This window comes from Nomascus leucogenys, chromosome 15 (genome assembly GCF_006542625.1).
Source record: "Nomascus leucogenys isolate Asia chromosome 15, Asia_NLE_v1, whole genome shotgun sequence".
In the NCBI taxonomy this organism is placed as follows: domain Eukaryota; kingdom Metazoa; phylum Chordata; class Mammalia; order Primates; family Hylobatidae; genus Nomascus; species Nomascus leucogenys.
Genome location: NC_044395.1, coordinates 4,678,457 through 4,694,661, shown reverse-complemented (window position 1 = coordinate 4,694,661; position 16,205 = coordinate 4,678,457). Strand labels below are relative to the sequence as shown.

The following is a 16,205-nucleotide window of genomic DNA, read 5'->3' as shown; positions in this document are numbered from 1 at the left end:
ACCTGTAATCCCAGCTGTTCGGGAGGCTGAGGCAGGAGAATAGCTTGAATCTGGGAGGCGGAGGTTGCAGTGAGCCAAGATCATGCCACTGTACTCCAGCCTGGGTGTCAACAAGACTCCGTCTCCAAAAAAAAAAAAAAGAGTGTATGAGGATTCTGGTTTCTCCACATCCTCATCAACACTTGTTATTATCCAACTTTGTTTCTAGCCATCCTAGTGGATGTGAGGTGGTATCTCATTGTACTTTTAATTTACATTTCCTTGATAAGCAACAATGTTGAGCATCTTCATGTGCTTCCTGGACATTCGTGTATCTTCCTTGGGGTCCATTAGGAGCTCTGCCCATTACATTGTCTTTTTGTTACTGAGTTGTCAGAGTTCTTTATATATTCTAGTTGTGAGTTGCTTAACAGAGAAATGGTTTGCAAATATTTTCTCTCATTCTGTGGGTTGTCTTTTATGATGGTGTCCTTTGAAGCACAGGTTTTAATTTTTACGAAGTTCAGCGTTTTTCTTTTGCTGTTCATGCTTTTGGTATCATATCTACAAATTCCTTGCCAAATACAAAGTCATGAAGATTTACTAATTTTTTTTTTCAAGGAGTTTTAAAGTTTCAGGTCTTTAACCCATTTTGAGTTATTTTTTGTATATGGTCCCACCTCGTTCTTTTGCATGTAGCTATTCAGTTGTCCCAGTACCATCTGTTAAAAAGCGTATTCTTTTACCACTGAAAGATCTTGGCATCCTTGTTGGAAATCAGTTGAACACAAATGGGTTTATATCTGGACTCTCTATTCCACTGATTTATATGTCCTTGTGCCAGTACCACAATGCTTTAATTACTGTTGTTTTGCAGTAAGTTTTGAAGTCAAGAAGCTGAGTCCTCTTATTTTGTCCTTTTTCAGTAGTACTATTTTGGCTATTCTGGGTCCCCTGCAACTCCATATTAATTTCAGAATCAGACTGTCAATCTTTACAAAGTCAGCTAGGATTCTGATAGGAACTGCATTGAATTTATAGATTAGTTTGGAGAATACTGCTATCTTTACAATGTTGAATCTTCTGATCCATGAACATGGGGTGTTTTTCTATTTATTTACATTGTCTTTAATATCTTTCAGCAATGTTGTAAGTTTTCAGAGTATGAGTTTTTCTTTGTTAAATTTATTCTTTTGATGTCACCGTGAATAAAATTATTTTAATTTTTTTTTTTTTTTTTTTTGAGACAGAGTCTCACTCTGCTGCCCCAGGCTGGAGTGCAGTGGTATGATCATGGCTCACTGAAGCCTTAATGTGCTGGGCTCAACTGATCCCCCCACCTCAATCTCCTGAGTAGCTGGGACTACCGGCATGGGCCACCAACACGCCTGGCTAATTTTTGTATTTTTTGTAGAGATGGGGTTTTGACACATTGCCCAGGCTGGTCTCAAACTCCTGGGCTCAAGCAATCCTCCCACCTTGGCCTCCCAAACTGCTAGGATTACAGGCATGAGCCACTACCTCCAGCCTGTTTTCTTAATGCTTCACTGCAAGTGTATAATAAGATAACTCATGTTTGTATACTGGTTTTATATTCTGCAACCTTGCTCAACTTGTTTATTAGTCCTATACTTTTTAAATGAATTCCTTACGACTTTCTATCAACAGGTTGAGTATCCCTTATCCAAAATGCTTGGAAGCCAGGCGTGGTGGCTCACATCTATAATCCTAGCACTTTGGGAGGCTGAGGCAGGTGGATCACTTGAGGTCAGGAGTTCGAGACCAGCCTGGCCAACATGGAGAAACCCCCCCCCACCGCCCCAGCCCCAGCCCATCTATAAAAAAATACAAAAAAATTAGTTTGGCGTGGTGGCAAATGCCTGTAATCTCAGCTAGTAGGGGGGCTGAGGCACGAAAATAATTTGAACCCAGGAGGCAGAGGTGAGCCAAGGGCACACCACTGCACTCCAATCTGAGTGACAGAGCAAGATTGTCTCAAATAAAAAAAAAAAAGTTTGGGACCAAAAGTATTTTGAATTTTAGAATATTTGCATTACATGTTATTAGTTGAACATTCCTAATCCAAAAACCCGAAATCTAAAATACTCCAATGAGGATTCTCTTTGAGTATCATGTTGTTGCTCAAAACGCTTTGCACTTTGGAGCATTTCAAATTTTACATTTTTGGATTTGGAATGCTCAGTGTGTATAAGATCATGTCATCTGAAAACAGTCTTACCTCTTCCTTTCCAAACTAGATGCCTTTTATTTATCTTGCCTAATTTCCTTACCTAGAGTCTCCAGTGCAATGTTGAACAGAAATAGCAAGAGCAGATATCCTTGTCTTATTCCTAGTCTTAGAAGGGGAAATTCCCAGTCTGTTATCACTGATTATGATGTTAGCTATGAGGTTTTCATAGGTGCCCCTTTTCAGGTTAAGGAAAGTCTCCTCTATTCCTAGTTTGCTACAGTGTTATTATCACTAAAGGGAATTCAATGAGTCAAATGCCTTTTCTGCATCTATTGATAAAATCATGTAATTTAAAAATTATTCTATTAATACATTCCATTAATTAATTTTAAATGTTGAACTAGCCTTGGAAACCTGGAAAAAATCCCAGTTGGTCACGATACATAGTTTGTTTTTTTAAAAAATATGTTGTGGGATTCAATTTGCTAGTATTTTGTTGAGGATTTTCACTTCCATTATTCATAAGAGATATTGGTCTGTAGTTTTCTTGTGACGTCTTTGTCTGGCTTTATTATCAGGGTAAATACCAGCCACATAAAATGAGATGGGAACAGCAGTTCCCTCCTCTCCTGTTGTTTGGAAGAGTTTGTAAAGAATCGGTATTAGTTCTTTAAATGTTTGGTAGAATTCACTGTAAAGCTATCTGAGCCTGGGCTTTTCTTTGAGGGTAGTGTTTGAATTACTAATCTCATTACTTGATATAGATCTATTTAGATTGTCTACTGCTTCTGACATTTGACATATGACAATTATATTGCGATAAAATTTTTCATAGTATTCTTTTATAATCTTTATTATTTCCTTCCTTATGCCTCCTTAAGTAGGTTTGCTCTTTTTCCAGTGTCTTAAGGTGGAGGGGTGAGGTCATTCATTTGAGATCTATCTTCTTCCTTAATATAAGCATCTACAGCTATAAATTTCCCTGTAAGCACTGCTATAACTACATCCCATGAGTTTTTGTAATGTCGTATCTTCATTTTTATTCACCATAGAAAATTTTCTTTTTTAAAATACATTTTAAAAAATAGTGACAGGGATTCACTATGTTGCCCAGGCTGGTCTCAAACTCCTGGGCTCAAGCGATTCTCCTGCCTTGGCCTCCCAAAGTGCTGAGATTAAAGGAGTGAGCTATCATGCCTAACCCACTCTAGAATATTTTCTGATTTCATCCGGATTTCTTTTTTGATCTGTTGGTTATTTAGGAATGTATTGTTTAATTACTACATATCTGTGAGTTTCTCAAATTTTTTCCTGCTTTTGATTTCTAATTTCATTCCATATGATCTCAGAACATAATCTCCATTTTTTTTTTTTGAGACGGAGTCTCACTCTGTAGCCAGACTGGTATGCAGTGGCATGATCTCAGCTCACTGCAACTTCCGCCTCCCAGGTTCAAGCAGTTCTCCTGCCTCCCTCCCAAGTAGCTGGGAGTACAGGCACGTGCCACCATGCCCAGATAATTTTTGTATTTTTAGTAGAGACAGGGTTTCACCATGATGGCCAGGATGATCTTGATCTCTTGGCCTCGTGATCGGCCCACCTCGGCCTCCCAAAGTGCTGGGATTACAGGCATGAGCCACCGCGCCAGGTCATTTGCGTTAAAATCTATTGGCCAGGTGCAGTGGCTCATGCCTGTAACACCAGCACTTTGGGAGGCCAAAGCACGTGGATCACCCAAGGTCAGGAGTTTTGAGGCTAGCCTGGCTAACACAGTGAAACCCCGTCTCTACTAAAAATACAAAGGTGGCAGACGCCTATAATCCCAGTGACCGGGGAAGCTGAGGCAGGAGAATCGCTTGAACTCGGGAGGCAGAGGTTGCAGTGAGCTGAGATCACACCTTTGCACTCCAGCCTAGGCAACAAGAGTGAACGTGAAACTCTGTCTCAAAAAAAAAAAAGAAAAAAGAAATCAGAGGTTTGTTTTATGGCCTAGCATATGGTCTATAATGGAGAATGTTCCACGTGCACTTGAGAACGTATACTCTATTGTTGCTGGGTGGAGTGTTCCACAGATGTCAGTTAGGTCTAGTTGGTTTATAGTGTCTATTTACTTGTTGACCTTTTAATTGTTCTATACGTTTTTTTTTTTTTTTTTTTTTTGAGACAGATCTTGCTGTGTTGCCCAGGCTGGAGTGCAGTGGCACCATCTTGACTCACTGCAACCTCTGCCTCCTGGGTTCAAGTGATTCTCTTGCTTCAGCCTCTCGAGTAGCTGGGATTATAGGAGTGCACCACCATGCCTGGCTAATTTTTGTATTTTTAGTAGAGATAGGGTTTTACCATGATGGCCAGGCTGGTCTCAAACTCCTAAGTGATCTGCCTGCCTCAGCCTCCCAAAGTGCTGGGATTACAGGTGTTAGCCACTGTGCCTGCCCTGTTCTATATATTATTAAAAGCGGTATATTGAAGTCTCCAACTACTAATGTTGAATTGTCTGTTTCTTCATTTCTGTTTTTCCTTCATGTATTTTGACATTCAATTACATATTACATATAACTTATGTTATATATTACACATAACACATGTTATATATTACACATAACACGTTATATATTACACATAACACATGTTATATATTACACATAACACATGTTATATATTACACATAACACATTATATATTACACATAACACATGTTATATATTACACATAACACGTTATATATTACATATAACACGTTATATATTACATATAACTGTTACAGCTTCCTGATGAAATGACCCTTTTATCCTTATAAAACGTCTCTAGTAACACTTTTTGTTATAAAGTCTATTTGTTGGATACGAGTAAAACCACTCCCCCTTTCCGGTGGTTGCTGTTTACATGATATATTTATTTCCATCCTTTTACTTTTCAATCTATTTATCTTTGAATGACAATTATGTCTCCTCCAGCTAGCATACAGCTGGATAATGCTGTTTATAAACTTAGTCTGACAATCTCTGTCTTTTGATTTCAATCTGTTCACATTTAATGTTATTTGTATAGTTAGATTCAAACCTGCGATTCTATGTCCCATGTCTGTTTTGTTCCTCTACTATTCCTTTAGTGCTTACTTTTGCATTATTTTCTAATGCAGCATTTGCAGGTTTAAATTTTTTTTTTTTTTTTTTTTTTTTTTTTGAGACGGAGTCGCCCTCTGTCACCCAGGCTGGAGTGCAGTGGCGCAATCTCGGCTCACTGCAAGCTCTGCCTCCCGGGTTCACGCCATTCTCCTGCCTCAGCCTCTCCGAGTAGCTGGGACTACAGACGCCTGCCACCACGCCCGGCTAATTTTTTTGTATTTTTAGTAGAGACGGAGTTTCACCGTGGTCTCGATCTCCTGACCTCATGATCCGCCCGCCTCCGCCTCCCAAAGTGCTGGGATTACAAGCGTGAGCCACCGTGCCCGGCAAAATGATTTTTAATTATATTTTTTGAGTTATGTTTTTAGTAGTTGCTCAAGGTTTTAGTATACCAGAACCAGCTTCAGATCTATACTAGCTTAATTCTTGTGACAGACAAAAACATTACTACTATATATGTCAATTCCCTCCCCCATTTATAGTAGTATTGTTACCCATATCATATCTGGTCATGATTACAAACACAACATGTGGTCATGATTACTACTTCCCAATCTGTAGTCATTTCCTTAGCCCAACACAGCTTTGCTCCTACCCACTTATTTTTGTGCTGTTACTGGCAGATACATTACAGATTACATTTCTTTGTTATGGGATCAGCATTACATATATGTATATACATATAAAATAGCTTGCTTTTTAATAAACTTATAACAAGAAAGGAGAAAAAATGTTAATTTATTCTTTTTTTAAAAGTAATTATATAATTACCTTTTCTGATGCTCTATTTTATTGTGTGTATTCACATTACCATCTAGGGTCATTTGCTTTCAGCCTGAAAAAATTCCTTCGATGTTCCTTGTAAAGTGGGTCAGCTAGCAACAAATTTTCGTTTTTGTTTTTCTAGGACAGTCTTCATTTTGCTTTCATTTAAAAAAGATAGCATTGTTGGATATAAGATTTTTGGTTGACAGTTTTCTTCCCCCGTCCTTTGCACATTTCAAATATGTTCTCCCAACGCCTTCTGGCCTCCACTGCTATAAGAAGTCAGCCATTAATCTTACAGTGGTTCCATTTTGAGTGAGTTATTTTCTTACTATTTTAAAGATTTTCCTTTTTAAACTTTTAGCGTTTTTACTGTATGTTTAAATTGCTACATTTTTCTTACGTAGAAAAAGATTTTCAGTAAAGATGCTCCAATGTATGGAATTATATCCAATAAGCCCATTGTTAGTTAAAAATATCAAAAGTCGAAAATGCATTTAATATACCTACCTTCCTAAACATCACAGCTTAGTCTAGCTTAAAGTGCTCAAAACACTGACATTAGCTTACACAGTTGGGCAAAATAACCTAACACAAAGTATTTTTAAATAAAGTGTTCAGTACCTCATATGATTTATTGAATACCACATTGAAAGTGAAAAACAGTGGTTGTAAGGGTACTTGAAGCATGGTTTCTACTGAATGCATTATCACTTTCGCTTTTGCACTATCATATACTAAAAACTTGTAAGTCAAACCATCATTCGTTTGTATGGGAAGTTTTCTGCCACTGAGTGTTTTTTCTATTGCTATATCATTTTCTATTGTTATCTTCTTTTTCCTCCTCTCCTTCCAGAACTCCCATTACTCTTAGGTGTTTAATGGCATGTGGGATGGTGTCCTACGTTTTGCTGAAGCTCTGCTCATTATTATCTTATCTCTGTTCCTCAGTTTGCATAATTTCTATTGATCTATGTTCGAATTCATTAAATCCATCTTCTGCCAGTGAAGAAGAGCACTGCTAGTGAATTTTTGGTTAATTATTTTTTTCAATTCCAGGATTTCTAATTTTTTTTTGATAATTTTTATGTTCTTATTGATAGCCTCTATTTTATGCAAAATTGTCACTATACCCACTTTTACCTCTTTAATTATGCTTTTTCTCTAGTTCTGTGAACACACTTCTGATGGCTATTTTGAAGTCTTTTCTGCTAAATCTGACATGTGGTCTCTCTCACACAGGCAGTTTATAAGGTCTGCTTTTTTTCTGGTGCATGAGTCATAATTTCTTTTTTCTCTGCATGCCTCATAATTTGTTGCTAGACACTGACATTTTTGATAATATAGCATAGCAAATCCAGTTACTGTTCCTTTCCTCTACCTCCCTCTTTCTTGGTGCTTCTTACTGTTTCTTGCTTATTTTTTAGTGACTAGCCGAATTATTTTAGCAAAGTCTATTTCCCCACTTCCCCAACCTCCACATTGCTAAGCCTTGGATGCTGATCCAGAGAGGTACATTTTTGGGTATGCCCAGTCACCCTGGATTTACAGTGATATTCTAGCTCTCTCTTATCACACCAAGGTTTTGTGAAACTCCACTAACTGCTTTATTGTTATTTAAAAAAAAAAAAAAGCCCTGGGTTTATATTCTACAAATTAATTGAAATCAAAATATGGCTCAGTCTGGGTGCAGTGGCTCACACCTGTAATACCAGCACTTTGGAAAGCTGAGGCAGGTGGATCACTTGAGGCCAGGAGTTCGAGACCAGCCTGACCAACATGGCAAAACCCTGTCTCTATTAAAAATACCAAAATTAGCTGGCTTGGTGGCGGTCACCTGTGGTCCCAGCTAACCGCGATGCTGAGGCAGGAGAATCGCTTGAGTCCAGGAGGTGGAGGTTGCAGTGAGCCGAGATCGTGCCATTGCACTTCAGCCTGGGCAACAGAGCAAGACTCTGTCTCAAAACCAACCAACCAACCAACCAACCAACCAACCAACCAACCAACCAACTGTAGCTCATTTGAAGAAACAGTTTGAGGTCTATCTGATATTTCTTCTTGCTACAGTAGAGCTTCTCTTAGCTGTCTTATTCTGGTCTTTTCTATAGTCCTCTCCCACAACTACCACTATTTTTGAGAGTACCCTTAGCTTTGAAATTCTACACATTATCTGGCCAATTAAGTAAGCTGCATTCAGAAGAGATTAAGAACTATCAGTCTACTTCTCCCCACCACAAAAAATCTCTGAGCCAAGTCTCTAAAGCTGGGGATGGAAATAATTGCAAAGTTCTCTCAGAATGAAATCCTTGCTCTAGGAGCTGAGTACTTGGTAGAAGGGGGGACGGCAACCTGAAGACTTCTAGGCTTGACTCAATCATTGCTTCACAAGCCAGCGCAAGGGCAATTTTGGTCCCAGTATTCTCAGGGTGTCACGCCCAAAGTACAGCTTTCGTTTCATTAGCAGGGGATGAGTATAAGAAGGGAGCCTCTACCTCTAAAGTGCATTTGCAATTATAATAAATGCAAATGATTTAATCACAACAATGAAAACACAGATAGCATGAGGAGAAAAAAGAGAAAAACCATGATCTCAATGTAGTATGTTTATAAGTAACTAACTTCAAACATATCTTAGGTACGTTAAAGGGGAAAGGTTGGAAAAGAATACATACCATTTAAACACTAATCAAAAGAAAGCTGAACTGGATTAACTCATCAAGTGAAACAATTTTGTGTATATACCTTAAAAGAGAGCATCAATATACATGAAGTAAAAATGACAGAAATGGAAGAAAAAATATACAAGGACCTAATCTTAGAGACTTTAACACTCCTGTCTCAGCCATCGCAAAACTAGTAGACAGAAAATTAGCAAAGACATAACATCATCAACCAACTGGAACTGACATTTATAGAACATTCTATGCAATAACAGAAGAATAGTCAGTCTTTCTAACGTATGTTCTCTGACCCTAATGGAATTACAACACAAAAATTAATAACAGAAAGGTAATTTAAAAAATCACCAAACTTCTTTACGTTGACCTTGTTCCTGTCATTTATTAGTTCTAGCACGCTTTTTGTATTTTTAAAAAATTACTTGGGTGTAAACAATCAGGTCTCTCAACAGGAACAGTTTTGTTTTTTCCTTTCATATCTCTATGCCTATTATTTTTCTTGCCTTTTTACACCAGTGAGGACTTTCAATATAATGTTTAATAGTTGGTGGGAATAGGACTTGAGGGAAGGGGCAGTCTTGCCTTTTTAGCATCCAGTCTTACTATCTCCAGGTTTTTTGTAATTGCCCTTTGCCAGGTTGGGGAAGTTCTCTCATTAACACAACATACTTCTAACAATCCATAAATCAAAGGACAAGACTCAAGGGAAGCTATAAAACGTTAAAATGAACAAAAATGAAACACATCTAAATTTATGGAATGCAGCTAAAATAGTGCTTATAGGGAAATTCATTCCCTTAAATGATTATAATTAGAAAATAAGTAAGGTCTCAAATTAATCATCTAAAGCGTCTGCCTTAAGAAGCCAGAAAACAGGCCGGGCGCGGTGGCTCAGGCCTGTAATCTCAGCACTTTGGGAGGACGAGGTGGGAGGATCACTTGAGCCCAAGAGTTCAAGACCAGCCTAGGCAACACAGTGAGCCCCTGTCTCCACAAAAAATGCAAAAATTAGTTAGATGTGGTAGCATGAGCCTGTGGTCCCAGCTACTTAGGAGGCTAAGGTGGGAGGATGGCTTGAACCCAGAAGTTCAAAACAGCAGTGAGCTGTGATTGTGCTACTGCACTCCAGCCTGGGCAACAGAGTGAGACCCTGTCTCAAAATAAATAAATAAATAAATAAATAAATAAATAAATAAATAAATAAATAAATATTTTAAAAAGTAGTTTTATTTATTTATTTATTTATTTATTTATTTATTTATTTATTTATTTATTTATTTATTTTTGAGACGGAGTCTCGTCTCACTCTGTCACCCAGGCTGGAGTGCAATGGTGCAATCTTGGCTCACTGCAAGCTCCACCTCCCGGGTTCACGTCATTCTCCTGAGTCTCAGCCTCCCGAGTAGCTGGGACTACAGGCTCCTGCCACCACACCCAGCTAATTTTTTGTATTTTTAGTAGAGACGGGGTTTTGCCGTGTTAGCCAGGATGGTCTCGATCTTCTGACCTCGTGATCTGCCCGCTTCAGCCTCCCAAAGCGCTGGGATTACAGGTGTGAGCCACCACGCCCAGCCTATTGTTTTGATGATGTGCCCATATCATTTTATTTTCTAAAAGTTCTCCAATACCCTATTTGCATGAGTCCAGAAATTCAAGGTTACAGTGGGCTATGATCGTGCCACCACACTCCAGCCTGGGTGATGGAGTGAGACCCAATTTCTTAAAATGAAACCTAACACTCTATTATAAACTAAAGCCTACATCATCTAAGTTACTTAATAAGCAGCAGTTAAGGTTATTTTTGTGGCAGAATATGCATAAAATTTACTATTTTAACTATTTTTAAGCATACAGTTTGTATGTCCACATTACATACATTCACACTGTGGTTCAATCATCCATCACTATCCGTCTCTGGAGCTTTGTCACCATCCCACAGTGAAACACAGTACTCATTCAACAATAGCTCCCCATTCTTCCCACCCCCACGTTCCTGTAGCCACTGTTCTACTTTCTGTCTCTATGAATTTGACTACTAAAGGTACCTCATATAAGTGGAAGCATTCAATATTTGTCTGTTTCTGGCTTATTTCATATAGCAAAATGTTCTCAAGGTTCTTCCATGATGTACTACTGTGTGTCAGGATTTCTTCCTTTCTAAAGCTGAATATACACCACATTTTGTTCATCCATTCATCTCATACTGGACACGAGTCTTTTCCACAGATTTTAAATCCCTGACTTAATAAAAGCAAGGTTTGAATCACAAACTTAATCTCCAGGTAAAGAGCAATGTTGAAGGCCACCTAGCCCTAGAGCCTTCTACTAATTAAATCACTTGACTGAAGTTACCCCAATCATAGAATTCTGTATTTTGTAGTATTTTGAGTAAGAGTGGCTACCACTTTAAATGGTTCACATTTCTCTTTTCCACGTTAGCAATTATCACTTGCATTTTAATTTATTTAGCCACGACACACGACAGCAGATGTCATATGTGTGACACACCTCCCTGGGCAAGGAGATTTTTGTTTAAATTAGAGATGGGGTCTCGCTATGCTACCCACATTGGTCTCCAATTCCTGAGCTCAAGCAATCCTCCCATATCAGTCTCCTAAGTAGCTGGGACTACAGGTCCCCACCACTGTGACTAGCTCCAAATTTTTTTTAATTGTGGTAAAAAAAATATATAAAATAAAATTTGCCATTCTAACCTTTTTTTTTTTTTTTTTGAGATGGAGTCTCGCTCTGTCACCCAGACTGCTGGAGTGCAGTGGCACAACCTTGGCCCACTGCAACCTCCACCTCCCAAGTTCAAGCAATTATCCTGCCTTAGCCTCCCAAGTGGATGGGACTACAGGTGCATGGGACTCGCCTGGCTAATTTTTTTGTATTTTTAGTAGAGAGGGGGTTTTGCCATGTTGGCCAGGCTGGTCTCAAACTCCTGACCTCAAATGATCCACCCGCCTCGGCCTCCCAAAGTGCTGGGATTACAGGCATGAGCCACCGTGCCTGGCCCATTCTAACCATTTAAAGTGTACAGTTCAGTGACATTAAGTACAATCACACTGTTGTGCAACCATTTCCTATTTCCACAATTTTTCATCAGCAAGGCCAGATTTTTACAAAACTCAAAAGAACTGCAGGGAACAAAAGCAAAGCGCACCAGACTTTATTTTGGCATGATCATTGCAAAATAATCTTATGTAAGAATTACTCAATTTAAATTTATATCAAAAGATTTTCATTTTTAATAAACACAATTATATGTTCAATCTCATTTTTAAAAATTAAGCTTTATTCGACAATGAGAAGGAATCTTGTTTTCTTGATATTAAAAAGGCAAGCAGGCCAAGCGCGGTGGCTCATGCCTGTAATCCCAGCACTTTGGGAAGCCGAGGTGGGTGGATCACCTGAGGTCAGTAATTTGAGACCCTCCTGGCCAAAATGGTGAAATCCCATCTCTACTAAAAATACAAAAAAAAATTAGCAGGCATCATGGCAGGTGCCTGTAGTCCCAGCTACTCAGAGGCTGAGGCAGGAGAAACTCCTGAATCTGGGAGGTGGAGGCTGCACTGAGCCAAGTTTGTGCCTTTGCACTCTACCCTGGGTCACAGAGTAAGACTCCATCTCAAAAAAAAAAAAAAAAAAAAAAAAAAAAAGGCAAGCAGCTGGGCACGGTGGCTCATGCCTGTAATCCCAGCACATTTGGGAGGCTGAGGTGGGCAGATCACCTGAGGTCGGAAGTTCGAGACCAGCCTGGCCAACATGGCAAAACCCCGTCTCTACCAAAAATACAAAAAAGGCAAGCAAACAGGTAGGTAAATTTTTTCACATTTAATATTAGAATTCATGTAATTTATAGAATTATACTGTATATGATGTTAATTGCAAATTTTTTCATTGTATCATTCTTGCTTATAGGCAATATGGACAAACAACTCACACTTTGCAGTCATCCTCCTCTTATTAAAAGTTTATTCATGGGTAAAATAAAATTCAAGTAACTAATAATCACCAACACTTTGGTAATGTATAATTACCACAACTATTCATGGTACTTTACAAAAGTAGGTGGCAATTAAGCTATAGAAGTCCAATTCCTAAAGCTCTTATTTTACTTCACAACTGATCAAGTGATAGTAATTACAAAACCTCTGCTAAGATCTCTTTTAAGGATCCTGAATGAAGTTGGTCAAGAACAGGGCTTCAGCCTGAGTGCAGTGGCTTATGCTTGTAATGCCAGCACTTTGGGAGGCTAAGTCGGGCCGATGGCTTGAGCTCAGGAATTTAAGACCAGCCTGGGCAATATGGTGAAAACCCATCTCTACAAAGAAATACAAAAATTAGCCAGGTGTGGTAGTGTGTGCCTGTAGTCCCAGCTACTTGGGTGGCTGAGGCAGGAGGATTGCTTGAGCCTGGGAGGTCGAGGCTGCAGTGAGCCCAGATTGAGCCACTGCATTCCAGCCTAGGTCAAAGAGTGAGACCCTGTCTCGAAAAAATAATAATAAAAATAAAATAATAAAAACAAGGCTTCAGATAGCAGCTGTATAAATTACCAGTTTTTTGGAGATACAGAGAGCTATAGAAAATTTTTGCTTTGATATAGTCAATATTATATTAAGTGTCTCTAGAGGAACCACATGCCAGACTATGGAGTGTGACTCTGGGACTGATATTATCTTATACTATAACTATTACTACTAATGGCTTAACTGTTATGTTAGAGACTAAAAAAGATAAAGGATGAATGAACAGATTGAAAAAGAGGCAATATTATAAAACCCTCAGATGGAATGAAAAAATTTGAATTTTAGAGCTTAAAGGGCAAATAGATTATTTTATGGCTCAGGAAATGTAGTTTAGCTCAACAAACATTTACTGGTGACATATACTTGTGCTAAAGCCCAGAAAGGTAAACTAAGTCAGTTACTTAATGTCTGTGCTAGGGATGGAGCACAGATTACTTGGTTCTTAAGAGTCCACTACTTTGTACAAAAATCACTGTTGGCCAGGCATGGTAGCTCACCCCTGTATTTCCAGCACTTTGGGAGGCCAAGGTGGGTGGATCACGAGGTCAGGAGTTCGAGACCAGCCTGACCAACATGGAGAAACCCCGTCTCTACTAAAAATACAAAAATTAGCCGACGTGGTGGCATGTGCCTGTAATCCCAGTTACACAGGAGACTGAGGCAGAAGAATTGCTTGAACCCAGGAGGTTGAGGAAGCAGTGAGCCGAGATCACGCCACTACACTCCATAGCCTGGGAAACACAGCGAGACTACGTCTCCAAAAAAAAAAAAAAAAAAAAAAGAGTCCATTGCTTTGTACAAAAATCACTGTTAAAACAGTACCTGGGGGCCAATCTCTCTAAATTACCAGTCTCTCTAAATTATATTTTGACTTCTTTTATTTGTTAAAATAGTCACATCCATATACACAAAATGATCTGACCATAACGCATTCACTGATTGTGGCTCTTTCTATCTTGTGGCATCTGGGATTCTCGCTGAAAGGTTTTACGAGTGCTGGTGGGAACCAGTGAGAGTTCTCCTTTCCAAAGTATGGAGCAAAGCCATGTCCTTTGAGTTTGAACTGGTGGACCCAAGAGTTCCTCACTAGTCTCTTTACTAAGGAGTTTTTGGTTTTCATAAAAATCTTTGCTTTTTAATTTCTTCTCTGTATTTTTCATTCTTTAGTATTTCCTCCATAGTAGGTGGAGTTATTCTTGTTCTCTTTTTTTTTTTTTTTTTTGAGACAGAGTTTCGCTCTTGTTGGCCAGGCTGGAGTGCCGTGGCGCAATCTTGGCTCACTGCAACCTCCGCTTCCCGGGTTCAAGTGATTCTCCTGCCTCAGCCTCCTGAGTAGCTGGGATTACAGGCATGCACCACCATGACTGGCTGATTTTTGTATTTTTAGTAGAGATGAGGTTTCACCACGTTGGCCAGGCTGGTCTCAAACTCCTGACCTCAGGTGATCTGCCTGCCTCGGCCTCTCAAAGTGCTGGGATTACAGGCGTGAGCCACCACACCCAGCCTCTTTCTTGTTCTTCTGATCCAAGCTTCCCATTCTGTTGGAATATCCCCTACTTCACAGTCTACTTTTTTATTTGCTGCTTCTACAATTCTTTTCTCTTGAATAGTTTGTCCTCACCTCTCTAGTTCTTGTACTCTGGGATAGAGTAGTATTTGTTCCCAAACTAGTTCATGCCCACATGCTCCTTCACTTCTTTTGACAGTGATCTCCACAACGAACAGAACAAATCCTGAGACCAACCCATGCTGTCCACTCTGCTCTCAGAACTGCTAGCAGCCAGTCTGCAGCAGGGGTATTGCTCCAGCCACTGATCCAGCCCACCTACAAGTATTCTTTTTAGTGATTTGATAATAGTGTAAGAATACTTGTTTCTATAAAGGAACAACTGTTCTTGTTAGAATAAAAATCTTACTACTTCTAAAACTCATATTCGATCTGTTCAAACCAGTAAATCAACTATCTGAAAAGTGACAAACTACACAACTAAAAAGATTGACGTGGAAAAAGGTTAGGACTCATTACAGTAAATTCCTTTCTAAATTATCAGACTGAGAGGAAATCAGGCAAATTCTGTAACAAAATGATCTTAAAAAAAATGAAAAAATTACCAGTGGGCCAGAATATTAAAAGCTGAGTCCTTAGCTGTAGTTACTTGCTGCCTAACAACCTACAGGGAAAAAAGTGACTGTGAAAATGACAGATATTAGCCTATTCTGATTATCTGAATATCCCAGAAAAATACATACTTCTCAACCTGTAAATGTATTTTTAATATTACAATAAACTTAAAAAATATATTAATTTGAATATTCTCTGAAACTTACTACCTGAAATTTTCCCAATAAAGTATACCTCACACTATAACTACTCAATTCCTATTAAGGTTTCTAATTCTAGATCTGCCATAGACACTCGTGTTATCCCTGTCCCTTTGAACTACAGAAGATCGCTCCAAGGATAAATACATTTGAATCTTTTGACACATTACTAAGCAATTAAAATAATTATAGTCTTTTCATATTACCCAAAACTCAGTAACAGATTTCTTCACCTCAGGCATAATTAGGCTTTATTCGAGTATTTCACATTCAATTCAATTATCAATGAATGTATTAATGTTGCCTGGAGACAGCATGTACACTAGGTAGAAGAACAGCTTTTTAGTTCAGACAGACCTGCATGTTAATCATGGCTGTATGACTGTAGTGGCTGGATAGACCTTAAACAAGTGAGCTTTCTGAGGACTGTCATACAGATTAAATGAGATGAGTCTATGTAAAGTGTCCAGTGCCTAGCACAGACTGTTTATATAAGAATATGGTGCAGCAGTGATTAACAGATAAGCTATCATTACTGACAGATCTCTGACTCTATCACCTTTGACTAAAATCTCAGCAATATCCCTCTGAATGTCAATTCTGGGCTTCTACT

General features: G+C 38.8%; 1 protein-coding gene and 1 pseudogene across 5 annotated transcripts in view; both read right to left on the bottom strand.

Moving 5' to 3' along the window:
- ZBTB44 (zinc finger and BTB domain containing 44) overlaps positions 1-16,205 on the bottom strand; it is a 90,044-nt gene that overhangs the window by 45,972 nt on the left and 27,867 nt on the right. The window lies entirely within an intron of this gene.
- LOC100585408 lies at positions 14,099-15,369 on the bottom strand (annotated as a pseudogene).